The sequence below is a fragment of the Tenrec ecaudatus genome, chromosome 7 (assembly GCF_050624435.1).
Source record: "Tenrec ecaudatus isolate mTenEca1 chromosome 7, mTenEca1.hap1, whole genome shotgun sequence".
Lineage (NCBI taxonomy): Eukaryota > Metazoa > Chordata > Mammalia > Afrosoricida > Tenrecidae > Tenrec > Tenrec ecaudatus.
Window position 1 is genome coordinate 66,305,894 of NC_134536.1, and position 15,765 is coordinate 66,321,658.

The following is a 15,765-nucleotide window of genomic DNA, read 5'->3' on the forward strand; positions in this document are numbered from 1 at the left end:
CTATTTTTTCATTGATCATCTTTTTTGTTCTCATTTTCACAGTTAGGTCTTTCATCCATCTTGAATTTGTTTTTGTACCTTGTATGAGATATGAGTCCTGTTTCATTCTTCTGCAAATAATAAATACCTGTGTTTGCCAGTACTATTTGCTAAAGTGACTCGGGTGTTTTGGTGCTTTGTCAGAGATCAGCCTGTAGATGAGTAGATTTACTTCAGGTTCTCAAGTCTCTTCCTTTGGTGTAAGTGTCTCCTTGAACCAGTGCTCTTTGGATCACCGTGGCTTGTAGTGGGTTTTGGGTTGGGAAAGTGGGAGGCTTCCTGCTTTGTTGATTTTCTTTGGTGGGGCTTTGCTTACCCTCAGTCTCTTTCATTTCCATTTAAATTGGTGGTTTGCTTTTGCATCTTTTTAAACAATGGTTTTGAAATCTGGGTTGGGATCATATTTTACCTGAATACTGAAGTTTCTGAAATGTATCCACAAGCAAATTATTTCTTTTTTTCACATTTATGTAGTGCTATTTTGGATTCCTGCTGTGGTGGTTGTTTTCTTCTTTGATTTCTCTGGTTGTATTAATTCCGCAGTGCTTCATCTCTTGGATTTCTTTCCTGATTTCCTGAGCTCTCATTATGAGTGTAAAGGAGTCTGACACCTTTTTATTGATCTTCTACCCTGCCACTTTGCTGAATATGCCAATTAGTTTCAGTAGTTTTGGAGATTTTTCTATGCATGAGATCATATCTACAAATAATTTTACTACTTCTTTGCCAATTTGGATACCTTTCCTGCCTTATAGCTCTGCCTAAGACTTTCAGTGTACTATTGACCAGGAGTGATGATAAAGGCAATTCTTACTTGGTTTTCATTCACAAGGAGAATGCTTTCAGTTTCTCTTTTGAGAGTCACGTTGACCGCTGGGTTGGAATACATTCATCACATTCTGCTGATGGGAGGTAGAATTCACGTACCTCCAGACTGGGAAGCAGGGGCTGTGCAGGGGGATCAACAAAGGGTGTAGGGAATCAGAGAGGAGGATTGCACCTTTCTCATCACCTGTCACCAAAGTGTTTATATTGTCAGTCCACTGTCTCAGTTGCATACTGCTTGCCAAAGTTCAAGGTGACAGTCCACCTGGCTATCTCCTCTCATGCCACTTTTGTTTAACTGCACCTAGTCCGTATTCAATCCACTTCTCTATCCTTCCTCTGAAGGTCGGGGCCCCAGGGTCATCATCCCCATCTGGTTGGTTGGTTTCTCCTGTCTTTGTTGTAGGCAGTCTGTGCAGCAAGAGCCTCTCATAGATTACCACTGCTTCATATTAACGGTATGATGAAACTACTTACTTGTTTTGGTAAACCTTTCTTTTTATATGTAGCATTTTATCATTTTAAGGCTTTTGCTTTTAAGTATGAGAATAAAAATAAGTCGTGTGTGTTAGAAAACAGTCGAGACAGTTACTTAGACACCACAGATAATACACAGTTGCTGTGATGGTTCACACTGTTTGAGAAATTTGTCATTTTCCTTTTAAAATCTGAATGGATAAGGAATATTCTTATGATCCTTGTTCTAGAACTCTACCTCCTTTACCCCCCCCCATACAAAAACTTTGACTTCTTTTTTTTTTTTAATTCCCACTTAAGCATCAGATATGTTGAATTATTAGAACTCTGACAATGCTGGGTCATCTGTGCACAGCTCCCCCAAGCCCTACCTAGATGAGGGCCTGGCATTGGTATGGGTGGTTTTGTTTTCAGTAACTCGTCGAACCAGCGTTCCGTGGCATGTAGTGCACCCTGTGCAGGTGTACTAGTCAGTGGTTTTTAGACTCTCCAGCGTTGTGCAGCCCTATCTGAGCCTTGCATCACCTGTGCTCAGTAAGGTACCTTCAGTCCTCTCTGCCCTTGACAACTGTCACTCCTGAACATCTCATCGGAATGCAATCCTACACGAAGCACTCTTGTGTCTGCTTCTTTCACTTGCCATGTGCTTTCCGGGGTCTTCCCTTTGGTGTCATGTATCAGAGCAACATTTCTTTATAGCTGAATAATACTCCACTCTAAGGGTATACTATAGTTTCTGTGTTTGTTTCCACTTTTTAACTGTTAGTGGATCATGCTACTGTGAACACAAGTTCTGTTTGTTTTTGTTGTGGGCATACATTTTTCACTTGTATAAATAAGAACTACCCCTGTGGATTTCTGAGACTGTAACTCTTGATGAGAGGAGAAAGCCTCTTTTTTTTCCTCCCAGAACTGCTGGGAAGTTTGAACTGCTGACCTTGTGCATAATGGCCCAGTATGTAAACCACTACCCCACTGGGCTCCTTCACTGTGGAGACTACAACTCCACACCTGCCCTACGATACGTCCTGTGAGGCAGAGGTCCGATATGCCCCTACCTCCATTAATCTATACCCTATTCTGACAACAACCCTCCCTCCTTGGGCACTCTGCTTCTCTGCTAGGTGCAGTACTCATTGCAGTGGCCACAACTCACAATACGTATAATTTTCAAGTTTACTAGAGAAGTTAGCAGATTACAAGTCAGGATCAAAAATATTAAGGATACAGCTGAACCAATAGGCACCCTTCTCGAGTATTTGGCTTCTCTGCCCCCCACTCAGGCAAAAGGCACAAGGCTCCTTCACCATTTAAAATGCCCAAAGGATACTCTGCTTTGGCAATCAGTTTCTTGCCTGAAGACACCCAGTTTTCTGAAATGTCTAAGAAAGCTGCTGCTGCTGCCTCTCTCTGCAAGGATCTCATATTGCTTCTCGGGTGTCTCTTTTTCTTGATAGTTATGAGGGTCTCCTGTCCCTGCTCCTTTATGCCCAAGAGAATGGCAAAAGTGACCAATGTCCTCTATTAGTTCCATGCACCCTATTTTCATGCTCCCATAGTCATTTGGTAGGAATTCTGGATAGAAGAATGTGCTAGTCTGGGAGAAACAAATCCACAGGAAATAATGTATACGAGAGAGCTTTATATAAAGGTTACGTACACATCAAGAAAACATTCCAACTCAGTGCTGCCCGAGCCCGCAAGGCCACCGTTAACCCATATGTCCGACACCAATCCACAAAGTCCTCCTCCATCTCACAAAACACACGATGATGCCGACTACAGGAGGAAAGCCGAGTCAGTGAATGTGTAAGCATCTCAGCGTTGGCAGGGGTCTCCACATGGGTGCTTCAGCACCCAGGTCTGCATCAGGGTAGGTCCATGTGGCTTCTCCTCGGGGATGTTTTGCCGGAAGTCAGACTTGCCAGCTAAAGCAGGGAACTGGCGAAGGCAGCTGCACCCTGGTCCAATCATCAGAAAGCAAGATACCCGAGAACTAGACATGAGAGGCTCACTGAGCCATTTATCCCTCCGCCCTTCAATTAACCCCATATGTGTTTATCAGCCAGGTTGGCACAATTAACTACCTCAAAGAGCCACATCAAGTAATTTTACTTCACCGTATAGCCATGAGTCCTTTGGTATAGTTTTGAAATCTTTCTGGAGCAGTCTTAGAAAAACTAAGAACAACATTTATAAAAACATCTAGCCTTTGAGGGTTTTCTTTGACCATTTACGTGCAGCCCCCAGTAGTTTCATCCCATAGTTGGTTGAATCTTCTGATACGGAACCTGAAGATATCAAGCACCAACTGTGTTTTTATGCAGTTAACATTTTTTTCCCATCACCCCAGGAGATACTGTAAGGTCTCTCTCTCCGGCCTAGATTTCAGCCTCGGTCCTTGGCTCCGTGCGAGAAAGATTTCACGCTGAAGCCGGGCTCGTGATCCAAGTGAATTTAATAAGAGTTCAAAGAAGCATCAGGTTTTACGCGGCACCCCTAGGATTCCTTTGACCATGCGGCCTGGCAGAGGCTGTTCAGGGTCACGCAAGGATCTCTCTCCCAAATTTCCTCCCACGAAGACGACCAGACCACCTAACAAGACCCCTCTCCCTTCCGGTCCCTGCCTTTTCAAGAGTTCCCGGGGGAGGCGTGGTGAACGACCCCAGGTTGATCCAATTGGCTGAATTGCAATCACCCGGCCCAGGTGGGCTGCTCCAGGTGTAACGCCCATCTGGGCCCACCGGCGGGAAAATCTAGCTTTTTCCTTTGCTGGCTCTCCTGGGCATGCGTAAATGGACTCCCCAATTCCCTAAGCTAAGCTACCTAACAATACTTTCCTAAGCATACTGTGTGAGCTTTGCGTGTGTGCACAATAACTTGCGTAAATCAGTTACTAACAAAACTAGTGTGACTGTTAACTTGCATAAAAATAACACTTACATGTTTTACAGACTGACTCCCACACTCACTGCCATTTGAGTCAGTGTTGACTCAAAGCGACCCCCTGTGGGCTTTTCCAAGACTGTAACTGTATGGGAGTAGAAAGCCCAGTCTTTCTCCCGTGGAGATGCTGGTGGTTTATACCTGCTGACCATGAGGATCACAGCCCAGTGCTTAACCACCATACCACCAGGGCTCCTCACAAATTGACTCAGGCACATTTTCCCAATGTTATATGACAGAAATTGTACTTCCATACAATGCATATTATCCCATAAAAGGATATGAGTAAGACTACTGTTGCCTATATTTGAAGAAAAATTTTCTTAGCTGTTATGTGACAAAATATATTTGGTATTGTCTAGACAGAATTATAATACAATGATTTAAATAAGACAAAAGATAAACTTCAAACCAGATGTGGGTGTATAATTCTGATGAGTGCTTTCATTTAATCATAGTCTCTATTAAGACTGCTTCTCTGAGGATTAAGTGCCCCCTGACTATAATAATGACAGCTTTTCAAATATTAATTATTAGTGGTAGTGTCAGCAATATTAAAAGTGGGCTTTAGTTTTTCGCAGCCTAACTGTAGAAAGTACTCATTTTCAAGTTTCTTATTTCTCTACATAAAGATAAGAGTCACCTGATTTAGTCATATAGACTCCTCTTCCCCTTCTCCTACCCCACAAAGGACTGTTTACTGCAAATGGCTAAAAATAATCATTTGAAAAGGGCCTGCTCTTTTTTTTTAATAAATATTGTGATTGTGTGTGTTCTGAAGCTAGTTGTACTGTGAGACTTCTTTTGGAAAGCATGTGATGGAACATTAGACATGTGTGAATATATTAGGCATGCGACAGAAGCACAGCATGTGTCACTGTTGGTAAAGTCTGGTCTCATATCCTGTGTAAACTCCTTTGTGCCTCACAGTTATTCTGATGCTATGGTGCTTCAGAGGAAACTGGTGGTTAATAACAGTAATTTTTCATTCCCTCTGTGTTTGGCTGGGTTATCTAGAGAAATTAAATCAGTGACACTCATATTTGTATAAGAAAGAGCTTTATATCAAGAAACAATTTTATATCCAGAAGGCAGCCCAGCCCAGTCCACCCTACACCCGTGGATCTGATGCGAGCCGAAGGCCGATGATGCAGACAGGTCAGTAGGATGCAGGGAGCTTACAGCCCTGGGAGTGCAGAGTCCACCCATCCAAGGTTGGTGGAAACATGGCAAGATGCCAACAGATTCCAGATTCGGTGGCCCCAGCCCCTGGAGGCAGACACTGAGACCCAGCCAGCTGAGAGGCGGGGCCAAGGGGAGAGTGAGACAATTTTCCCACTGTCTCTCTCCAATCTAGGGCAAACTTCCAAGGGGGCATCATCAGACTGTGACCTGATTGATAGGTTCTACACTTACACACAGCAAGGTGACATAAATCTTAACTGCCACACACTAATTTGTTCTGTAAAGACTAAATACTGTCAGCTTTCTTTTTGAACGGAAAGACTGAAAAGAACTTAGTGCCATTAAGGACCTGTTGCCTTGGGTGTTTTAGAGATGCCATCTTATTTAAATTTTCACAGGAATCATGCAAATGTAATTATTATCTGTTTTTGTTTTCTTTTTTAGATCAGAAGCAAACTCCTAAAGGCTGCCCTAGGTACCCAGTACATTGTAGAATTGGGATTCCAACCAAGCTTTTGTTAATACCACTACACTTGATGGTCCCATCACAAGCCCTATTTTCTATGTGTGGCCTTCAGCCTGCTTTTCTCCCCTCTACTTCTCACTAAACCCACCCCTAACCATCAAATCCATGCCAACCCTATCCAGCTAGGGTTTTTCTATAGAGATCAGAAAAAGGTTTCTAAGACTGTAAATTTCAAATTCAAAGTCTTTATAGGAGCGACAGCCTCATCTTTCCCCGGGGAGTGGCTAGTAGCTTTGGACCTCTGACCTTGTTGTTAGCAGCCTGACGCTTCTCCCACCGCACCTTTGCCCGCCTGCTATACCCAGCACAGTGCCCTCATCCAGGACCAGGCTCTCCTGACAACATGTCCAAAATCAGTGAGGCCTTGCCTCTAAGGAGCATCCTGGCTGTACTTCCTCTAAGACAGATTTGTGTGTTCTGTTGGCCGTAAAAAATAGATAACATCATGATAAGTGTAGAAAAGATTATGCTCGTTGCAGCAGTAGTTGAGATTAAACGATGCGTTGCACTGGGTAAATCTGCACAAGACCTCTTTTTAAAGTGTTGATAAATTTGAGGATTAAGGTGCGCCTGACCCAACCATGGTATTTTCAATTGCCTCATATGCGTGTGAGAGTTGGATGTTGAATAAAGAATGAAGAAGAGTTGATGCATTTGAATTATGGTTAAGGCAAAGAATATTGAAAGTATCATGGACCCAAAGAGTAGTATTTTGCACAATAATCATCATTTTTTATTGTGTATGAAAACTCAACACAAAATACAGTGTTGGTACTCAGTAGCATTTTATTGAATGGCAAGTCACACTTAATAACCGTAACAGCACTTGACTGAGCATTTCCTGTGTGCTGGGCATTGTTGTAAGTACTTTACATGAATTACCATGTTTGTCTTCACAGGAGCACAATGAGGCATAGGCTATGAATACGTTCATCTCACCAGGTGGTGTGCCCTGGAGCCTCACAGATGGAACAGTATTTAAACCAGGCTAACCAAGTCCCAAATCTAGGACATTACTCTCTGTGCTCTCAGTCATCATTGTGCTTTAAGAGAAATATTCAAAACGTTCATTTCTGAAGCATCCATTTGTGGCTGTGCGATGTCAAGAGTGGAAGGTTGTAGCGTTGTCCCCACTGTAACCACTGTTCTGTGTTTTATTTTCAGGCAGCGTAAAGGACTTGAATGACGGGTTGTCGTTTGAGATTCTGATGCTCTTCTTTTTATAAGATTTAAATAGTAATAATCACTTTTGCTTTGTTACAGTATGCATTGTCTGTATTTTAAAAGATCTCAGATACTGTAAACATTCATTTTGTTGTAGGTCTTAATTGACTGTGTGCTGTTTTCCAGCCTGGGTTGGAGTAGCTTTTAATCAGAAATACCTCAGGGGGTTCCATAGGAATCTTAAGTCCTCACCTTCTCTCAATCACCCTCTTGTAAGAATCACCGGCAAACTGAGCCCGTGTTTTTGATGGAATTTTTTATGTTCTTCAGATGTGCTTCATAGTAGGAAAAAACTTTGAAGATCGCTCCTCTGGATCAGTGCTTCTCATATGTCAACATGAGTTGCAATCACGGGGGCATTTTGGTAGAATGCAGGCTCTGATTCATGAGCTGGCTAGCTAGAGGAAGGCCTTACAGTTTGCCCCTCTAACAGGCTCCCAGGGTACCGAAGGGACTTCTGGAACACTGTGCACATCTGACTGAACAGTCCTCTAGACCAGTTGGGGTTTTTTGTTTGTTTTTTAATCTGTTCTTTTGAGATAATTGTAGATAAATCTCATATGCTCTTAACCTACTTTATACCTTTTTTATGATGTATGGATTTGATCACCAGTGTTGGCAAGATACAGAACAGCACCAGTACAAAGATCCGTGGACTACTTACTATTTGTAGCCACAACCTGCTCTCTTACTGTTCCCTGCTCGTTCATTTGCTCTTCATTTCTATCTTGTTATCATCTCGGTAATGTTAGAGAAATGGAATCATGCCATATACAGCCATTTGAGATTTTCTTTTCCAATCAACCTAATCCCTTAAGAGCCACTCAGTCATCACATATATCAGTAGTCTGTTTTGCTGCACAGTATGACATGGTACTGATGTACTGTCTTTATTTCAGCCATTTCTTCCATCAAGATGAGCAGTCTTTGCTTTCATGGCTCATCTTTGAAGTCTTCCTGATCTTCCTTAAAACATGTGAGCCATTTAAGAAATCTTGTTTTATATGTGACAACAGGTCCCATACATTTGTTGCAAAGCTTCAATTATTAGGAAAGATGTCCACTTTAGTTCTGTCAAAAATAGGATACTAACTGTGGCCTCAAAATCATCCCACTGCCATGATCTCGTGTTTGTGCAGGGACCCTAACCAGCCTGGAACAAAGTATTGCCGAGAGAACTTTGTCCACTGCTCGCCGGAGCGCCTTTAAACACACCGTGTGGTCTGTGCTGGAGCCCTGGTGGCAACCCTTTTGTGCTCCCCTCGTAGTTTGACCATTAATTACACTGTTCTGAAATCAAAGGATGGTGTTGGAAGTAGCATGTATTTTACTCTGTGCTAGGGTTGTGTTTTATTATCTTTGGAATTCTGTAGTGTAGTCATCCCCACTTATATAAATAATTTTATTTCTGGATATTGTCTCATTTTGACATTTCCCATTTAGCATATATTTTGGGGTAGTTTTAGCCACCTCGCAGACCTCTTAGTAAGTAAGGAGTGCATGAGATAACAACCAACTTCTTGAAAAGGGTTTTATTTTGTTTCGTTTTTTAGGTTTTTGTTGCTGAAGTCCTTAGCTATTTTCCTGTGGGACTGTGGAGGAGCCCGGGGGTGGAGTGGTTACAAGTTGGGCTACTCACTATAAGGCCAACACTTCACAGTCACCAGCTGCTCCACAGGCGAGAGAGGGCTCCCTGCCCCTGTAGAGAGCTTCAGTCGCAGAACCTCAGGGCAGTTCCGCCTGTCCTGGTGTGTTGCTGAGTCGGGACGTGGACTCCATGGCCACAGTGAGTTGAGGGAGCCCTGGTTAGATACAGGTGTGACAGCATGCTTGTCTTCAAGGAAATGGGGGCTCAGGGAAGTTAAGGTGATTGTGCTCATGGTCACAGAATAAATTGGAGTTCACCTGCCGTCTGATTTCTATCAACTGTAGTGAATTAGTGATTGTGATAGTGATTACTGTGGAAGGAAAACGGGTAAAGGCAAGGCAGTCTCAGAAACTTACAGGGGCCGGGGCAGTTCTACCCTGTCCTGTAAGTCACTATGAGTCAGTCAGCTTCGAGTCGAAGGAGGTGGGTTTGATAATGATTGTTCTATTGAATCAGCAGTTTGATTTTATCAACATTGTTGTTAGTCATTTATTTCACTATAATGGAATAGACTCTTATTTCCTAGATTAAATGTATTAATTGCCATGCTACATGACGGCTGTAAGACTTTAGAAGAATTTCAGTTTTAACACTGGACTTCACTGGAAATTTGAGACTCAGCTTGATGTTTTTACAGAATTGATGATTCCACTTTTGCCATTGTATCTCTGGAGTCAGTCAGCAGGCAAAGTTTTCCACTGTAAGAACAAGTTGCTGGTTCAGTTGTGAAGGTGCATGAATGAAGGCCAAGGAGCGAGCAGCCAGCCCATCACCCACAGCTATACCGCACATGTGGCTAAATCTAGTAAAGGTTATGCTGTTCCTGATAAAGTAGCTACGGACTTGCAGATTACCACTGAGGTCGGGAGCATTGTTTCCTGTGTACTGAATTCAAGTTTACAGAACGTACACTCATGGAACTTTCTTTTAAATTCTAGTAATATTCAAAAAAAATTCTAGTAATATTCAATAGGAAGGTGCTGTTAAGTACTTCCTGGCATAACTCGGTCTTCTCAGCTGAGCGCCAGCATAAGCCTAATGAGATTTCTTGACTCACTTTGGAAAATCAGAGTGTCTCTGCCCCCACCCCCACCCCACGAGTGTCACCGCAGCAGATCAAGTCTGTGTAGAGCACTTCTGTCTTAAAGAAAAAGTCATTCCAAAATGGACAGTTTCCCCGTCTGTGTTGTAACTGGGGCACTTACTTGCTATTTTAGTAACATACTAAATTTCAAAACAAGAATATTAAGTTCTTACAGGTACTCTGTAGCAGATACTAAACAGAAATTGTTCATCAGGGTTTTTTTATTGGGACATAAATGTCATCCTGTCTTAAGTTTGTTTTTTTTTAATCATTTTATCGAGGGCTCTCACAGCTCTTATAATATTCCATACATCAATTGTATCAAGTGTATTTGTACATCTGTTGCCATCATTTCTAAAACATTTTCTACTTGAGCCCGGGTGTAAGCTCCTCATTCCACCCCCACCTCTCACCCAATTGAATCCTTTATCATTTATATATTGTTATTATTTCATATCTTACACTGTCTGTTGTCTCCTTTCACCCCCATTTCTGTTATTCGTCCCCTTGGGAGGGGGGCTATATATCCAACCTTGTGATGGGCTCCCCCGTCCCCGAATGCAGTGTTTATTATATTAAGAAGCAGTACTTGTGTTGATGAGTGTTTTCTGGGTTATTATTCTAGTGTTTAGGCACTCTGAGAATAATAATGCATGCTTGGGCTATTCTCTTCCTGAGTTGTTATTAAAAGCTGCTAAAGTCAGAACTTGATAAGTACTGGCAGGCAAACAACAGTTACTGAAAAGTATAGCCTGTTTTTTAGGAGTAAGTCGGGGTAGAGGCGACTCTCTGAATACGTAACTATTTGGCCTTTCCTATTTAGCATATTGTTTTCAGGTAGTTTCAGTTGCCTCAAAGTCCTATTAGAAAGGATGGAGAGCATGTTTTAAAAAGTACGAGACAACCCACTTCTTGGAAGAGAGTTCTTTGATCCTGCTGAAATTCTTAGCTGTTCTTAGGTGGAACTAGGGGAGGCAAAAGGAGCCCTGGAGGCCCCATTGTTAAGCACTCAGCTGTTAACCAAAAGGCCAGAAGTTGGACGCACCACCCATTTGTCAGGCTGTTGGTTTCTGTAAAACTTACAACCTTCGAAACCCCATGGAACAGTTCTGCTCTGCCCAGTGGGGCGCTGAGTTGGAATTGACTTGACAGCCCTGGGCTTGACATGTGAGTATATTTTTCTCTAAGTTGGGGTACAGTCCTGCCTGCCCCTCCTTGTCCACTGGCCCAGGCCCAGTTGTCATGCATTACTCAGACAGCCCCCCACCAATCATCCAGAGCTCACCTCTCATCGAAGTCGTTGTCCACGGTGCTGCTTTCCATTAGCCTCAGAAAAAGCCTCTTTCATCACGTCACTTCCTTTGCTAAAAAGTCTTAAAAGCCTCTTCATTGCCTAGAAGATAGAAAGTCCTAAGTGGGTGGTGGCACTGTGACCACCTCCCCTGTCTTTATTTCCTTCCTGAACCCCCCTCACTTGTCTGCAAAGAGTTGGTGATAAACTGTTCTCCAGCCGTCTAAGATAAAGTAGGGCATGTGCTTCTAAAATTGAGGGGATCATACTTTTGGGGAGTCCAGCTTTTGTAGTGAATTGAATTACTGAATATACTCGTGTATAAGCCGAGTTTTTCAGCACAACAAGTGTGCTGAAAATTTGGGATTCAGCTTATACACGGGTCAGTGGTACCCCAGCGAGGTGTAACATCTCGCGGGTGATTGCCGGTCCTCCGATATTCATTCAAAGCCCCGCTGACACTGCAGGGCTTTGAATGTCTGTTTACTCACATCTAACCAATCAGAGCCGTCCTATGATGTGAATGGTTCCAATTTGCAGAAGCACCCGTAGTGATTCACTTAGGCCGGCAGCTGAACTGGTAAGGATGTGTCTGTGGCTGCGCTCCGTCTCTCCCCTCTGGTCTCTGTGTTCATTCACATTCTGCATTTCCCACCCTCGGCTTATCCTCGAGTCAGTCAGTTTTTCTGGTTTCCCAGGTAATAATCTCCTCCAGTTTTTTTTCACACTTGTCTTAGATGCTCAACTATCTAATTGGAATATGCTTACCAAAATGTTATGTACCTTAATTTTTAGAAATTACCTTTAGTGACTATATAGTTGAAATCACACTCCCGAGAAATAGAAAGCATTATTTGGTTCTTGCAAGTTTTTTTATCGGCTTTCACTCCAGGAATCCTAAACAATAAAAACTTAGCATCTTAACTTGCAATAGCAGTCAAGAGAGACAGAGAAGGAAGACGGTTGTCCTTTCCGTTAGCATTTTGTAACACCTGTCCTGTGGTTGGTGCAGCTTTTCCTTGATTCCCACGGCACATAGAAGGGGGACGGAATGCTCCATAGTGGAAGATCATCGTGCTATTAAATGAGAGCACCGTCTTCAGATCCAGCTGTGGGTGAACCTGTGCCCTTTAACGTGCTGTGGGTCAAGCCCCCTCTTCTTTGGGGTGGTCCTCTGTTGGTAGTTTAGGAAAAGAAACCTTCATTTAAAAGCACATGAACTGATGGCATTTTAGGCAAGAAATCATAACATTGTGCTGGGAATGCTGGTAGAGAAGATGCTGCGGGAATCACTCCTTTGAAAAGTTTCAAATTTGAAGTATCATTCCTTTCATCTAGATTCACTAATAATTTCCCCCTACACACACACACACAAGCAAACGGTTTTTAACCATGTCAAAATTAGAATCAGACTTCATTCACACTTGAGTGTGAATTTCTTTAAAAATAAAGATTGTCCTTTAATCGTACACTGCAAAAATTTAACATTTCACAAGAGTTAAAGGCAATAAAAGTAAATACTGTGGCACACACGCCCATTCAGTAACAATAATAATGCTCTAGATGAGTGGATGCACAGATCTACAGCCAAACGGGTGTGCGGAGGCAAATGGATCACACCTATAAATGGATATTCCTCCATATGTATTTTACAGGATGCAAATATCCAAGTATGTAATATATACCTGGGGGCAACGTTCGGAAAGTTTCTTAGCCAGAACAAAATGTAGAAGGAATGAGTTATTTGGGAGGATGTGAAGGTGAGTTGGTATAACATAGACCACAAAGACAGTACATCTTATTTTGGTGAATAGCAACTGCGGTCTTAAAAACTTGTGAGTGGTCAGCTCAGGCATAACTATTGATCTTTTCACATCTGAAACAAAGAAGAGTGAAGAAAATCAAAGATGGCTTACTCCAACTGATGGACCTCTACTTCCCTGAGCCTCCCTGAAAGGAGAGTGCACACCAGGTTCATCACGAAGTCATTTTTAAATTTAAAGTCAGACTTACTGGTCTTACAGGAACTGGTGAGATCCTGGAGACTGGCTTCCAGCCACTCTTCAAGCCTGGAATTCAGCTCACTCCTGTGGCTCAACTTCCACCTTAAATAGTAGCTAGGCCTTCCGGTGAACTGGAAAAGGGCATCGTGCTTGCTCAAGCAGAGGGCCAGCGACCAAGAGGAAGGCCTTCGGCAACAGTGGGCTTAAACCTAATACCGATTCTGAGGGTGGCCCAGGACTGGGCATGTTGCCGTACTTTGAACAGGGTTGCTCTGAGCTGGAACAACATAAGGTGAACAGTAGTAACTCCTGGGAGGCACGTCCTCCTCAGAACAGTCATCACATAGATCAAAAGGGCAGCATTTGCCTGGGGACAATGCCCAGCAGACCGGAAGGGACAGTGGAAACTGGAAGCACCAGAAGGGAGCATGAAAAGTGCTGTCACGTTACGAGGACTGTACACACTGCTGTGTCCCAGAGGTCGGGGCATATTTTTTTTCTTTTTCATTTTACTCTTAAGATTTTAAAGTCTTGTTATTTATTTTCCACAACCCAGTAATTTTTAAGTAAGATGCTATTCCATTTCCATTTAATTATCCCCATTCTAATTTTATAGCTTCTTAGCAAAGACAATTTGTATTGTCACTGTTTTTGCATTTATTGAAGCTTGTTTTGTGGCCCAGAATATTATCTATTTGGGAAAATGATCCACACATATTTTACTTTCTTACAAATGTAGGTGCCCTTTCTTGTATGCTGCCCTTTCTTGGTGAGGCAGTGGCATGAGTAACAAGTTTGACTTCCTCTGGCTACACAAAGGAGGAGACCCCACTGCATACCAGCCTCTGGCCGACTGCCAGAATGAACGCAGAGATTGGGCAAGCATCCACTCTCCAGCCTTTACTCTGTTGTGACATTTACCTTCCCTCCCACAGGAGTCCACTTCTCTTCTGGGTGTGCTGATTCTTTGCAGTGGCCACAGAGCACCCATAGACAAGCATCATGATTATGGGGTTTATCAGGGCTACTAACAGGTTGCAAAACATTTAGGGATGCAGAATGTTTGGTGTGCAACACCTCTCCGTGGGCATGTTTCTGATGCTTGGCTTCTTGGCCATGCAATCCCTTGGTCCAGTGACTTGTGCTCTGGTGACTCTTTCTGGATAATCACTGGGTTCTTTCTTCTGAGATGGCTCACTTATATTCCCAGTGGATTGGCAAAACTGATCGGTTTCCCGGTCACACCAAATCACTTGGGGTCTACCGAGCATGTATAGAAAAACCATTCCAGGTAATGTCACTTCACCACAGATGGAGCTCTCTACTTAAGTCTGAGGTCACCGCGGTTGATTTTGTTGGGTAGGTTTTTAATTGAGTTTTTTCATAGTCCAGTCCATTGATGAAAGCTCTGTTAAGTCTGCTTTTATTGTAGAACTGTTTGATTAGTCTTTCATTTGTTAAAATTTAACTCTGTCATGGCTGTTTAGATAATTCTGCATCATCTTGGTAGAAGTACACTTTAATCATATATAATGCCCATTGTCTCTTCTACTTAAAACCTGTTTTATCCAAAATTAATATTATTACTCCTCTATTTTGGATACTGTTTGACACGCTGTTTTCTTTTTTTCTCATCCTTGGTTTTTTAATTTCATTATGGCTACATGTCTAAGATGTGTCTCCTGTAGGCTAGGCAACATATTGATGGGTCATGGTTTTTATACATTCTGCCACTCTGTGTTGGTGAGTACATTGAGTCCATTTACATACAGTGTGATTATCAATCGGTTTGGAATCGTTGCTTTCATTTTTATATGATTTATATGGTGTTAACCATTTGCTTTTCATTATTTTTGGTGCTGAGTTCTCTTCGCATATAGATTTTCTTATCAGTTGTCGCTTCTGTGTCTGTTGAGTTTTTCCTTGTGTTGGTGAGTAGATTACTTATTTTGTGTGTAGGGGGGGGTTTACCCTAAAGTGTACATTAAACCTCTTAATATCAAAGCAGTCTGTTATATTTTGAAATGGCCTTTAATTCTCCTCTATATGGAAGTTTGACCACAATTTTTATTCCCTCTCTGTTTGGAAGTTGTCATTGTTTACAGTTTAATTAGTTTGGCTGACCTGTCACTTCACCTTCCCTCCAAATCTCTTTTCATTACTTTGAGTCCATTTCTTTTTTGAATTGGTGCGTGAGCTCATTCTCCATCTATTGGTCTGACGCTCAGGGTACAGGATCGTCATCTGTTTCTGTTCCATGTGGTTTGGGGTCTTGGCTGTAACGGGGTGGCATGGTGTGTGATGACAGTGCCTCCCCTGCTGCAGTCCTTTCCAGAATCTTTATTGCTAGATTTTTTTCATGCTTGTGCCGTCTTTGAGACACCTAGGCTAGTTGTTTAGGGGATGTATGTCCCACAACAGGCGGAATTTTCCTTACCGTGTCCTCATGAACTCTTTGCATGAATTTATTGTTAGGCATATTTTTGAACAATAAACCACATCTGTGGTGGTGTTTTT

The 15,765-nt window shown here is 42.5% G+C and overlaps 1 protein-coding gene across 3 annotated transcripts in view; it reads left to right on the plus strand.

The window, feature by feature from the left end:
• ATG5 (autophagy related 5) overlaps positions 1–15,765 on the plus strand; it is a 117,912-nt gene that overhangs the window by 86,444 nt on the left and 15,703 nt on the right. The window lies entirely within an intron of this gene.